This window comes from Hemicordylus capensis, chromosome 2 (genome assembly GCF_027244095.1).
Source record: "Hemicordylus capensis ecotype Gifberg chromosome 2, rHemCap1.1.pri, whole genome shotgun sequence".
Taxonomy (NCBI): domain Eukaryota; kingdom Metazoa; phylum Chordata; class Lepidosauria; order Squamata; family Cordylidae; genus Hemicordylus; species Hemicordylus capensis.
In genome coordinates this window covers 290,218,944-290,234,191 of record NC_069658.1, presented here as the reverse complement: position 1 = coordinate 290,234,191, position 15,248 = coordinate 290,218,944, and positions in this window count along the sequence as shown.

The window sequence follows — 15,248 nt, the reverse complement described above, 5'->3', positions numbered from 1 at the left end:
CAATGACACTGTTTGAATGGGGCAACACCATAAGCATGATGGCTGGTGATCCTGTGAGCTGCGACCTTGATGGATCATGCTTACAGTGCCACCCTATTTAGACAAACATGGGGGGTGAGTGACAGTGAGGGGGCAGGACTTCCTTCCTGCTTTACCCCCAAAAGCAGCGGTAACACTTAGAATTTATAACCACTGAAGAGGGTTCTTGTGTACTGCACTACAGCATTGCCTTCTGATGCAGAAAAGAAGTGACAGGAAACTGCATCATAAGATCAACTAATAATCCAGCAAAGCAATAATTCTCTAATGCTGTTGCAAAGACTTTCTTCGATGACCAATATTTTGCAGGTTGTGTCTGCCACTTGTTGTCTTTCATTTTTCTGCAGAGGATGATACACACAGTGACCCTTAAGATTTTGCTGCTGAAGTGTTTTAAGTTCAATCATTTCACTACTACTAATACAACACCTTAACATCACAGTTTTTAAAAATATAGCCCATCAACATGCCAGTTACCCAAAAGTGTTAATTATCTTCCTTCTCAACACATTTGAAATTATGCATGTTTTTAAATTACTCTTTATAGAAAGAAACAGGATTTTCTGTCTTTGTTATTTTAAAAAAACTATTTTTGAATCAAGAAGCCAGGCTATTTCTGCTTGGCTTGAGAGCTTTTGCTATTCACTCCACCCACCATGTTGATCTGGCTCCACCCTAATGCGCCAAGCTCAGCCAGGCAGGCTCTTCCCCCAACCATCCAACAGGTGCCATCTTCTGTCTGCAGGAGACATGGCTTTGGTTCCTCCCATATCCATTCAGAGTTGCCTTCAGGTAAATATTACAATATTGATCAATGGGAGAAAGAGGTAATCGCAGAAGCTTTGGGGGGAAAGCAGTGCACACTTCAGGATCTCTAAAAGGCGTTAAAGGTATTCACAAAAGGAGCAGGGGGGTGGTGCACAAGACTTACCTTTCTCCAGACTATCTCCATGCCTTCCCCGCCACGTGGCTCAGCTGAGCACATGAGCAGCTGTCCTGGGAATCCCACGGCTTTCTGGAGGTCAGGACAATCCATCCCAGCCTCCGGGAATCCCACAAGGCACCACACGATGAGCATGGTGCATTGGGGCAGTAACCCTTGAGACAGCCGGTCTAGGCGACCATCTCTGTGACTGCTCAGGCTGCAACCAAGCTCACGCCCTTAACTCTGGCTAACAGCCGGGCTTGGTGGCATGGCAGTGCCAGGATCCATGTGGATCCTGGCCCTGCCACGGGCTTGGCTGCTCATAAGAACAGCCTTACTGACTCTCCCAAGTGTTTGGTGAGTAGATATTGGGAACAAGTACGAATTAGGTTTACCTCTTCTGAAACAAGAACAATATCAGTTAAAAGACAAACATCCTCATCTCAGGGCTTGGGTGGGTGGGGATCTTTAATCTAATAAGAAGTTTTATGATTTTTTTTTAAAAAAATCCAACCTCCAAATTAAAACAAAAGGCCTAGTTCAGCCTCCAGTATTGATTAAAAGCCCACAAGCTTTATCACCATGTAATTGCTTCATGACCTGTTTTTCAACAGCACAATCACGAAGTTTTTCTGAATAAGAAATTTTAATTTCAAGGTACCTCTAATTTATTGTGCCTGTTACTGTTCTATTACAAAGGGCTAGGCAGTAGCTCTGCAGGCGTGACATTTTGCTACTCTGCTTCAGTCCAATTTACTCCTTAATCTCCATGTACAGAGCCTTTATTTTCTTGAATCTGTGGTGTTCCCTCATGTCTGCCTTGGAGCCTTGCTCTCAGCCCTCCTCCTTCACGAAGCCACTTTTCAAAGATTCTAATTAAAGAGGACAAGGGAGAAGCACTACTCACAGGCAGTACTCTGGGCCAGTCATGTATCTCTCAGCCTAACCTACCTCACAGGGTTGTTGGGAGGATAAAAATAAGCATGTACTCTGAGCTCCTCAGAGGAAAAGCGGGTTATAAATGTAATGAAATGAAATGAAATAAGCCAGGGTGGGTGGGAGGCAAGCAGTGAGAACTGCAGCAAGCTCCAGAATGCTCTTGCCAAGGAAGCTAGACTGGCACCAACTCTGAGGTCCTTTGGCACCAGACAAAGGCCCTTTTATATTCCAAGCCTTTAAAAGACTAGCTGATGATGACTTGCTATGGTTGCTGTTTTTCTTGTTGTCAACTGTTATTGTTGTTTTAACTTTTTGCATGTTAGCCACCCTGAGAGCATTTGTGCTGAAGGATGGGATGAGGACAGCAAGATTAAGAAATTTAAACATTACAGTCCTCTTTGTACACTACAATGGGTTTGTAAAAGTTTTTTTTTTAAGTTATTAGCAAGAATACTCACTCTAGCATTGCAAAGGGAATCACCCGTCCATGCAGACATATCACCGGCTTCTGGTACTAATCAGGATTGTCCCCACTTCTTCTGTTGTGAGTTCCGGCCCCTGGTGGGCCTCTTCACACATCACAGCCCAGTGTGGAAGCCATTGAAAACCACATCTGTTTGGAGCCTATACACTCTGTGTGCCAAGCTGATAGTGTGAAAAATCACAATGCAAGCATCACCGGCCACAAAAAGATGTGGCACAGAAGTTCCTCACGAGGCTTATACGTGTGGAAAGCGTTTCAAACCATTCATTATTTTACTGCTCTGACATTAAAACCACATTCCAGCAGGTGACATTCTAAGTTTGAAAAACCAGTACATTTTAGAATCAGTCTAACAAAGATTTCCCCACCATCTTTTTGATTTGAGGAGTGAGTTACCACTGATCTGAGCTGCCATTGCCCATGGAGCAAGTTAGTTTCTACTGATGATTTGACACAAAAGTTGCAAGACAGCAATGGATGCTAACATCATAGTGGCTGCATTTGCATGTAACACAGAACCGCAATTGAAGGGGCCAGCAGTTCCGCAGACATTATGTCCAGATGTGGGCAACCTGGGTTGCACGCAGTGATGAAACTGAAGGTTCAGATTTGGGACTCCAATTTGATCCCTTGGGTTGTAGTGAGTTTCGTCACCGCAACCCAAGCTTTCAGGCAGCATGCCTGAAATCATTACCCCAGGCTGCTTCCTCTTGAACAAGAGTTGAAAAAGGAAACTCCTCCCTCAACTCCAGGGTGATTGGTTCTGCAGGCTGTCCTTCAGCAAAGAAGGAAGCCCACACAGCCAGTTCCCCTGCCTCTCTGCAGTCTCACTGACTGCAGAGAGACTACTTTTGAGTATGTCCAAATTCAGATGAGAGAGCAGGGGGAGGGGGCACAGAACCACGAGGCCATTGGACCCGCGACTCTGCGTTACATGTGAACACGGCCAATAAATTCCTAATCCTAATGGTTACTTTCCCCCATAAGGCTCCAACTCAAAATCTAACAAAAACAATGGGAAAAGATGCCTAGTGTGTTAGAGTTAATGGGCTTCTATGGAGTCTTGTGGATTTATACATAACACCAGTGGCACTGTGCCACTAAGGCATAATTAACTGAATGCTTAGAAAAATGACCTGTTGATCCTGAAAGCTGCTGCAATTAATTATGCAACAGAAACACAATTGCAAAAGCATTTTGCATTTTGCATATGGCAGGCAGCGAGTTTCTGTCACCTGCGTTTGCTCCTCTGTCTACCTGTCAGAAGTCTTTACATATGTTTAATTTAGTAATTGTAAAAACTCATGGAATTGCAGCAAGCTTAGCTCAGGGAACCTTTCAACATGTACTGCACTTTTTAATGGGGGACACAGAAGAGCTCAACTTGTATTTCTGGTATTGTACATTTTCTCTTGAGAAAAGATAGCCCAAGCAATCTCAGAGGCCACTTAAACAGAGATGGATCTATACAATTATGTTGTGTAAAACAAACAAATGTTCTACTGTACACTCCACTCTGATTGGATTCTGGCAACTCTGGAATATATGTAGGAACATAGAAGGGTAAACCTGCATCTTCTTTTGCACAATTACTTGGAATTCAAGTGCCACTGAATTCAGCAGGACTGGGTAAAAGATCCACAGGGTTGGGCTGCTATTTTCTTATGCTGCTAATGGGAAGCTCTGCTCTCATTTGTATTCAAATTTACATATAGATCTAACTCTTTGTCAGAGGCAGAGTACAAATCATTACATTTCTCCGAGTTGTATTTCAAGGATAGAAAGGTTCTCAGTGATATTTTGAATCACCACCACAGTACTGACCTTGAGGCAAGAACAGAAGAAACAGCAGCTCCCAGTTAGAACAAAATTGACTCTACTGATCCTGCCAGGAAAAAGATTAATAGTTGTGCATATATGTAGATGTGTGTATGTACACATACATATATATGTTAAATTAAAAATATACATATATGGCTTGATCTAGTGACCTGCTATAGGCCCTGCACCTTCTGCTTTAATGCCAGGACTCTGATAGTGTCAGATTAAGAAATGCTTTATTTTAGATGTTTTTGTCTTCGGGTTGGTAATCTGATACAAAATAAAATTCAGATGCAAAAGTCGTAAGTGCATTTTTTTCCAGCATTTTTCCTTTTAATACACACAGCCAATAACCAGGAAAGGATCGGACGGCCACTCGTATAATTTGAAGGGGAAAGCACAGAAAAATGCATGCATGCTCAGAGCTCACATAAGCTCTGATAGAATTTATGGGTCATGTGTCCCTTTGGTACCCCTAATCCAGACAAGCCATGCTTCTCCCCAGCTCAGCACAGGTGAACTTGACGAGGTCATCTAAGGGGGCTCTGCTCCAGGTGCTGACAATGAGGGAGGCTCGGTTGTCATGCATGAGGGACAGGGCCTTCTCTGTTGCTGCCCCCAGACTCTGGAATGTTCTCCCGGTGGTTATTTGCTCCTTGGTCTCCATCACAGTTTTTAGAAAGCATGTTAAATCTTGGTTTTTTACCCAGGCTTTTATATGATTGTCTCTACTGCTGCTTCTTTGTATTTTGTACTGTTTTTATGCTTGTGTTTTAAATTTTTAATCAGATTTGCTTTATATTTTTAGCTTAATATTCTATTTGTGTCATTTTTACAATCTTGTTTTTAAATTCTGTGTAAACTACCTTGGGATTGTTTTAATGAAAGGCGGTATATAAATTTAACAATAAATAAAAACAAAAACTTCCATTTGCACTCCTTGGAGAGTCAGCTCTCAACCTCAGTTGGGGACAAGGAGGTGCTAGAGCACTGCCTCCCCAGAACCCTTTAGAGTGGGCTAAATTAATTTGCAAATGCTGTCATCTCTGGAAATTTAAAAAACCCAACTGACTCAACTCAGTTCCTCATGCCAGCCTGCTTCCCGTCGGTCAGCTTGGCTTCTTTTCTCTTTCTCTTGGGCTTCGTATGTTCTCTCTCCTAGTTCACTCGTGGCATCCTGTCCTGCACCTCCATCTCTTTTCGCCTCCGCTGCAGGCCCCGCCCCCATGCTTTACCACCTTCAGTCTGGCTTATGGGAGCACCTGTCACAGCAGCTTCCCTGCATTCATTGCTGGTACTTCACAGCCTAGGCCTGGTTAAGGGGCTTTTCTCAGGCTACAAACTCACCCACTATGTCTGGGCAATCTTCCTTATATTGCACCAGAGCCCAAAACATGTTGCAGAGTGTCTTCTGTCCATATGGAGTACAGAGTAAACACCAGTGGAAGGTTTTCAAGAGAACTTTACTTGGGAGACAAAGGCACTAAGCAATGAGTACTGAACGTGTCGATTCATACAGAAAGAACAGGAAGGAGAATAGAAATTCCTAGCCAGAGGCACGCCTAGATATTTTTGGCACCTGGATCTGAGGCTTCGGAGGTGCCCCCACCTATATATATTTTAAAATATGCTGCTACCCAGCCCCCTACCTCTATTTCCCCTTTGCTGCCACTCACCCCTCACGTCCCGGTGGTGGCCGTGGCTGTGGCGGTCCTCCCCGACCTGCAGACCAGCCTCCTCGGGCCAGCAGACCGGCCTCTTCTGTCTGCACCCGTGCACAGTAGGAGTTATGGAGTATCACATCCTGGGATGTCATGGGATGCAACACTCCATAACCCCTGCTGTGCACGCGCGCAGAAAGAGGAGGCTGGTCTGCAGGCCAGGGAGGCCTGCCTGTGCCCACCGCAGCCACCACCGCCAGGGGGTGAGTGGCAAGCGGTGACGAAGGGGAAATAGTGGTGGGGGCCGGGCGGCAGGGTGGCAGGGTTCTGGGGAGGCCCCCAAAGCATTTGGAGGCCCCCCAGGAGGCAGGAGGCCACAGACCCCTGCCCCGTGGTCTGTGCCTAAATGCACCACTGCTTCAAGCTAGTCCAACCAATACAGAGGAGACTATAGTGCCCCCTCTGGCTTTATAGTAGATTGCATGCAAACTATACAGCAAGCTAAGCTGCAGCAGTTGCTTATCCCAACAAAACAGTCCCACATGAAGCAGGTCTGAGAACAGATATCACAGGACTGAACAGTAAGCACATTGGCCTTCCCTTCGTTGTAATCTGGAGCCTATGGCTGGCAGAAGCATGGGACGATCACAGAGCTGACGCTGGGCATTTTTGCATCTGAAACAAGAAGCTGAAATGGGGCATCACTCGCTGCTCTAGGGGGGGTTCATTTCTTGAATGATACAGGGAGGAAGAGAGGCTGCAGCTCAGGAAAATCTGCCACCTGAAACAGACTGTGGAATGCTTCATGGTAAGGTCAGCATTGCAATAACAACAGCAGCAATTTTATTTATTGGTCACCTCATAACAAGAAGACACCTCATAACCATTGTTCTCTGGGCAGCTGCCGGAGAAAACTCCAGCCTAAACCAGTTTTCTGAGGATGAGATTCAAACATGCCCCATCCCCTCCCTCCAAGGATGGCTACACTACATGGCTGGGTAGAGCCCCAGGATAACATGGCTCTCCTTTATTAGCTAAAGTTCAAAACTCTGGGCTGCCCCTGATCGATACAGAAAGGATGCCGGGCATTTGTGGAAGACATGCAAACAAAATGGAAAGAGATTGTTCAGGCTCCCAGAGCATTGTTCTTTGCTGTGATGAACAGCTGAATGGAGATCGATCGCTGCCAACGACCCTGCATGAAAGCTTTGTGTTAAGTGGTGTGGCAGGATAGAAGAAGCAGGGAGGGAGGACTGCAGAGAGCAGCATAAAGACTGCACTCTTGAATCCTTCGTGGGACATCCTTCGTGGGACCATGTTCCAGAATGGTCAGCATACAAGAGCCATTATCAGTGGACACAAACGTTTCCCCACAAGATGCATTTTTGAATGAATGTCGTGCACTGGATCGATCATTCCTTCCTTTAGAAAGAAACCTTTAGAATCAATTTTCTCTGGACCACTAACAGGAATATAAACATAGAGAGTTACTTGTATCTCCTCAAGCTAACATGCTATGAATTCCAAAATGCTTGCAGAGCTAGTTGAGAGCAGCCGCAACTCATATATGGGTGTATTTGTGTGTAGTAGTAGTAGTAGTAGAGCAGTAGCTGCATAGTGCCATCTATGTGTACTTTACAACTTACAAGAGAACAGGTCCCTGTGCCAAGGAGCTTACAATCCTCAGGGAAATTTGGTACAGGAAAGCAATATAGGAAATGGAGGTAGGAATGTTAGTACCCTGCTAACTTGGCAAAGAGGCACCTTTTACCGTGGTGATTCTCTTTATTTAGCAGGGGGAGAGTAACTGGCCCTGTCCACCTCCAGCACAGTACTTCCAGTGACTGTTGCTGGTGTGTATCTTATGTTTCTTTTAGATTGTGAGCCCTTTGGGGACAGGGATCCAGCTTATTAATTTATTATTTCTCTATGTAAACTGCCCTGAGCCATTTTTGGAAGGGCGGCATAGAAATCAAATTATTTATTATTATTTCTTGTTTACACAGTCAGACAGGTGTTATTGACTGGTTTGTTTTATCCAGACATCGAGTCCTTCCCAAGGACCTGGGATGCCAGAATTTTATCATCAATACTGTTGGTTATTATAGATATCGTCGCAAAATATAGGCTGTTCCCAGTAAAGCTGCTTTTTTTTAATTGGCTGATGGTGATTTCTGTGGCCCCTATGGTGTTGAGGTGCTCTTCAAAGTCTTTTGGGACTGCACCCAGGGCGCCAATGACCACTGGGATTATTTTGGTCTTTGCCTTTCAATTTCAATTTGTAGATCTTTGTATTTGGTTATTTTTTCTATTTCTTTTTCTTCTATTCTGCTATATTATTAATTATTATTATTATTATTATTATTACTATAATAAAACAGGGGAAGAATATTCAGTTATATAAAATAATAATGATAATACTGGAAGGCAATCCAAAGGGTTTAGACAAAGTAGTGAGAAGCCAGCACTGCTAGAGAAGTAGGAACAACCAGGTCAGTTTATTACTAGTGTATCCCCTGATAAAAACATTATCAACAGTGGTTTACATCCAAGATACCTACAGATGAAATGAGCATATACCATATCGCCTGTAAACACCTTAATCATTGCAAAAACTTCTATAAAATTTGTTACAATGCTAGGTATATTCTGTCATCAAAATCACATTACATTTAAATAAGTCTCATCCTGTCTATAACACCTTAATAATGTGTAAGAGTAAGTATACCTCTCTGTATATTAAACAAAGCATTCTGTTTGCCACATACATTCTGCCTGTAATGCACTGCAAAACTGACAACATTTTTATAGAAATTAAGCACAGTTTCTAAACACTTAAGGTTACTTGGTAACTTATACATAATTTATGCCAATATTAGGAAATGAGTACAGTGCATCTGAAAAAAATGGAAATGAAAGGAAACCCCAGACAGAAGGTTAAAGGAGGAGTGGTGGGGAAGCTGTGAGTGGAGAAAAAGTGGTACAAACAGAGGAGCAATTTCAGTGACCCCTTTGTCAGAACCCCCTAAGTCTCCATACTCTACTGTAACTCAGAGTCAAACTAGATAAAATGGTTAGTGTGTCATTAGGGCTTCACTATTGTGTTCAACAAAAAAAGCAGAAATTTGAGGACTAATCAGGATTGGGACCATGGTGTATGAGGAAGGGTATTTTACCATTCCCTTTGCTCTTCAGTCTCAATGAAAACAACCCTTGAAGATGCTATAAGCCATGAGACCATGAAGAGAGGGCCTTTCCAGGGGCGTAACTATAATAGGGCAAGGGGAGACAGTTGTCTGGGGGCCCACTGCCTTGGGGGGGCCCTTCAGAGGCAAGTCACATGACTGACTCCCCCAGCCGCACACCCGCCTGGGCTTCCTTCAGTTGTATTCATCCTCCGAAACTGATGTGAGTGTTAAGACCTGGAACTACCAGAACAGCATATCTTTCTCTAGTACCATTAAATGACTTGCATCATCCACAATTTACAAAACCTTTAAAAAAATAATTTAGGATGATGTTCTATATCTATATCTATATCTATATCTAACTATGCTTTTTGTTACCACTAATCAGCCTCATTTAAGATTTCTTTACTTCATGAGCGGAGCTTCAGTGAGGGGGGGGGCCGTTTTAAAATCTTGTCTCTGGGCCCACTCCAACCTTGCTATGCCCCTGGGCCTTTCACTTGGCTTGGTGATCTTCAGAGCACTTTGCCTAGGACTGACCCTGTAGTCAGGATGCCAGCGACCATTGTTACTAGACAATCTGTGTCTCGGGGGTAACACAGAAAGCACCCCTCTGTGTGCATAGGACTGTGCAACTCCATTTTGGATGTCTCACTTCATGGGATCATGAACTTTTCACCTGCCTGTAGTTGGCAAGACGAACTTAGGGATGTGCAAACTGATTCGGGTACAATTGATTCAGGTACAGATTCGGGTGATTTGGAGACAAAACAAATCACCCCTGTGGTCAATTGGCTAGGTTCGGATCCAAATCGAATCACGCCTGATTTGATTTGAATCTATTTGAGATTCGGATCCCACCTATTAATTTCCCCAGATTCCCAGCTTTCATTTAAAAAATAACGCTAAGCTCTAGCCTTTGTAAGAAGCAGAGTTATGGAGCAAAATGTGTGGTCACTATTTTTCAAGTGTTTGGATTCTTTGATGTATAATAACTTTTCCTCATAATGAATCCCTATGAGGATTCATTGCACACCTGGAGATCAATGTTAGGGTTAGGATATGGTGATGTCGAATCTCCACTATTTCCTATGGTGGAAATGTTCAAAATCAGTAAACACTAAAATAATTCATTAAATATCAACCAAGTGTCCCACTGCATTGAAATCTGGATGGTAGGTAGCACCCATGGGGACCTACCTACCAGAATACTGTGGTGCCCCTAGGACCTTGTTAAGTGATCCAAATCAATCCAAATCTGAATTGAAATAAAGCAAATACAAATTGAATCTGGGGTGACTTGGGGGGGTAGATTTTTACACAAAACAAATCAGGGGTGATTTGTTTGGGGTACAAATCGAATCAAAAAAATCAATTTGTGCACATCCCAATTTACTCAACATGAGAAAAGAATTGGGCAATGTACCCCAAAGGTCAGAGTAGCAAAGACTGGATGGAACAACCCCACCCCTTTCTTCCAAAGCTCAAAGAGAAGGCTCTGAGCCAAGCAAACAGACCTGAATGTAAAGGATGAATCAGTCAAAGAAGGCATCCTCCCATCCACCAAAGATAACATTCATAAGAACATAAGAAAAGCCTTGCTGGACCAGGCCCAAGGCCTATCTAGTCCAGCATCCTGTTTCACACTGTGGCCCACCAGATGCCTCTGGGAAGCCCACAGGCAAGAGGTGGGGGCATGCCCTCTCTCCTACTGCTACTCCCCTGCAACTGGTATTGAGAGGCATCGTGCCTCTCAGGCTGGAGATGGCCCACAGCCACCAGACTAGTAGCCATTGATGAATTAGCTCCATGAATTTATCTAAACCCCTCTTAAAGCCTGTCAGGATGCCATGTTACCGGGTTGCCTGTGTGGCCCTGTGGAGTCTGGAATTCAGGGGGCGGCAGGGATGAGAAAGGTCCAGGCTGGTCAGATCCCAGTGGGGTTGAGAGGGCAAGGCAGGGAGAGCTGCAGGAAACAGCTCCAGGGAGACAGCTAGGATGAGTGGGGCAGGAAGCAAGGTTGGGGGGGGTGCAAGTAGGCTTTAAACACTGGGGCATTTAAAGACAAAGCAGCCAATGAGGTGGAGGAGCTGCTTCTGAGTATGAGAGCCAGGAGTTCTTCAGAAGAGATAACTGGCTGAATGCAGCAAGCCAGGAGGTGGTCACAGGTGACCAGCTAACCTCCTCCCTTGGCTGTTCATGAGGCTGACCTTTAATGTGCCTACCCAGTCATTCTGGGGTGTAAGAAAGGCCAGGAGCCCTACTCGTCTCCTGGAAGTCTGACAGAGCCATCCAGGCTGTTGGCTGTCACCACATCCTGTGGCAGAGAATTCCATAGGCTGATTATACGTTATATGAAAAAGTACTACCTTTTGTCGGTCCTAAATTTCTTGGCAATCAGCTTCATGAGATGACCCCTTGTTCTAGTGTTATGCGAGAGGGAGAAAAAAATCTATCAACCTTCTCCACACCATGCATTTTATAGACCTCTATCATGTCACACTTCTGTAGGCTCTAAACTAAAAAGCCCCAGGTGTTGTAGTCTTTTCTCATAAGGAAGGTGCTCAAGGCCTCTGATCATCTTGGTGGCCCTCTTCTGCGCCTTTTCCAGTTCTACAATGTCTTTTTTAAGATATGGAGACCAGAACTGTACGCAGTACTCCAAATGTGGCCGCGCCATAGATTTGTAGAAGGGCATTATAATATTAGCAGTTTTATTTTCAAACCCTTTCCTAATGATTTCAAGCATGGAATGGCTTTTTTCACAGCTGCCGCACATTGAGTCGACATTTTCAACGAGCTATCCACCACAACCCCAAGATCCCTTTCCTGGTCAGACCCCATCAGCGTATATGTGAAGTTGGGGTTTTTGGCCTCAATGTGCATCACTTTACACTTGTTAAAATCGAACCATTTTGCCACTTTGTCGCCCAGTCCACCAATTTGGAGAGATCCTTTTGGACCTCCTCACAATCTGTTTTGGATTTCACAACCCCAAATAGTTTGGTGTCATCTGCAAATTTGGCCACCTGCCTGCTTACCCCAACTTCTAGATCATTTTATAACAAGTTAAAGAGCTCTAGTCCCAGTACCAATCACTGAGAGAGCCCACTTCTTACTTCCCTCCATTGTGAAAACTCTCCATTTATACCTACCCTCTGTTTGCTGTCCTTCAACCAGTCAACAATCCACACATGCAACTACCATGACTGCTATGTTTTCTCAAGAGTCTTTGAAGAGGAACTTTGTTGAAAGCTTTATGGAAGCCCAGGTATATTACTAAAGGTGAACTGGATCACCTTTATCCACAGACCTGTTGACAGTCTCAAAGAACTCCAAGAGGTTAGTGAGGCAAGATTTACCTTTTCAGAAGCCATGCTTGTTCTCTTTCACCAAGGCCTGTTCTTCTATATGCTTAATAATTTTATTCTTGATAATGCTTTCCATCAATTTGTTATTTCTCTTTGTAAACTGCCTTGAACCATTTTCGGAAGGGTGGTATATAAATCGAATGAATGAATGAATGAATGAATTTGACTGCAACATAATTTAAGCTAACAAGCCTATAATTTCCCAGAACCCTTTTTAAAATCAGTATTACATTGGCTACTTTCCAGTCCTCCGGTACAGAGCCTGATTGTATATATTTTTGCAAGGAGGTGAGTAATCTCATGTTTGAATTATTTAACCACTCTTGTGTGGGTGCCATCTAGCCCTGGCAATTTGTTAATTTTTAATTTTTTCAGACAGTTTAGAACGTCATCTCTCATCACCTCTTTATGACTCAGTTCTTTATCCTCTGTCCCTGAAAAGTTTGTTTTAGGCACAGATATATGCTCAGTATCCTCTGACATGAAGACAGATGCAAAGAACCTGTTTCTCTGAAAGCTCCGTGCCCTCAATAATCTCTTTCACTCCCTCATCATAGGAAGCTGCTATATACTGAGTCAGACCATTGGTCTATCTATCTCATTATTGTCTTCACAGACTGGCAGCGGCTTCTCCAAGGTTACAGGCAGGAACCTCTCTCAGCCCTATCTTGGAGAAGCCAGGAAGAGAACTTGAAACCTTTTGCTCTTCCCAGAGCGGCTCCATCCCCTGAGTCAGGTTTCAGGCCTCAGAATAGCACAGAGACAGCATTGTTCGCTCTGGTAGATGACCTTCTTCGGGACCTTGATGAGGGTAGTGTCCCTCTCTTGGTCCTTCTAGATCTCTCAGCGGCTTTTGACACTATTGATCATGCTATCCTCCTTGACCACCTGCGTGGGTTGGGTATCGGGGGCACTGTCTTACGCCGTTCTTACCTTAGCGGGCGTGTCCAGTCGGTATGCATTGAGGACAGATGCTCTGACCCATGGTCACTCCTTTATGGCGTTCCCCAGGGTTCAGTTCTTGCTTCTGTCCTCTTTAAAATCTATATGGAGCCGCTGGGTCAGGTCATTTCCCAGTTTGGGGTGAGATTTCACCAATACGCTGATGATACTGCCATCTCAGACCATTCTGGAGATGCTGTTTCTGTGCTTACTCGATGCCTGGAAGCTGTTAAGGTCTGGATGAATCAAAATAAGCTCAGACTGAATCCCACCAAGACTGAACTACTCTTACTCAGCCCTCGTACCGGCCAACAGCTGGATGTGAACCTTGTTTTAGATGGGGTGGTGCTGCCCCCAAAAGAGCCTGTATGTGACTTGGGGGTGCTTTTGGATTCGCACCTCCTGCTTGAACAGCAGGTGGAGGCTGCAGCCAGAAGTGCCTTTGCCCAGCTCCATTTGATCCATCAATTATGCCCTTACCTTGATCGACAAGCATTAATGACAGTGACCCATGCCTTGCAGGGTTTGACACCTGTTTACCTACAGACCCACCTCTCCCATCCAGTTACATCCCATCCGGTCAGATCTCGTCAGATGGCCCTTTTGTCAGTCCCCAATTTCCGAGAGGTCCGGGGAGCTAGAACCCGTGAAAGGGCTTTCTCGGTTGCCGCCCCACTTCTCTGGAATTCCCTTCCCCTGCAGATTAATTTAGCTCCTTCTTTGTCAACTTTAAAATCTTTATTGAAGACTTTTCTTTTTTGCCAGACTTTTACCCTGTAGTTTATCTATTCCCACACCCCACACCCCGCTGTTAGTTACTTTAGTTTTATTTAGAATGTAATTTTAATGCTGTCTTGTTTTGCATGTTTTTGAACACTGCCCACAGTCTTCGGAGTGGGCGGTATATCAAATGTTTCAAATAAATAAATAAATATCTCACAGTGCTCACACTTCTAGTCATTCATATGCAACCAGGGTGGGCCCTGCTTAGCTAAGGGGGCAAGTCATGCTTGCTACCACAAGACCAGCTCTCCTCTCCTCTAATGGTCATCTAATGGCCATCATCATCTAATGGTCCAACTGCCTCCTTGGCAGGTTTCATGCTTCCGATGTGTTTAAAGATGTTTTTGATATTCCCCTTGATGCTTTTTATAAATGTTCCTCAAACTCTCTTTTCACCTCCCTTATTGTCACCTTGCATTTCTTTTGCCAGAGTTTGTGTTCCTTTCTGTTCTCTTCATTTGGGCAGGCCTTCCAATTTCTGAAGGAAATTCCCTGTCATAACTTCCCCTTTATAACTTCCTTGACTTTCCTTATTAGCCATGCTGGCATCCTCCCAGTTTTGGTATATGTTCTAACTGGGCTTCTATTATTGTGGTTTTGCATTCTGGAGCAAAGTGAATCTCCTTAGTTCCCTTTTCAGTTTTCTTTTCACTAAACTCCTCATTTTAGAGAAGGTTCCTCTTCTGAAATGCAAAGTGTCTGTTAAACTTCCTGGTGATTCTTTCCTTGCATGTATGCTGAATTTGATCACACTATGGTCACTGTTCCATAAAGGTTCCCCCACACTGACATCTTGTACCAGGTTCTCTACAGAAGAGGGCAACCAAGATGATCAAGGGCCTGGAGCACCTTCCTTATGAGGCAAGGATACAGAATCTGGGGCTCTTTAGTTTGGAAAAAGAGGTCGCATGATAGATGTGTATAAAATTATGCATCAAGTAGAGAGAGTGGACAGAGGGAAATTTTTCTCCCTCTCTTACAACAAACAACAAATATTTATATACCGCTTTTCAACAAAAGTTTCCAAAGCGGTTTACATAGAGAAATAATAAACAAACAAACAAACAAACAAACACTAGAACCCAGGCATAGTTA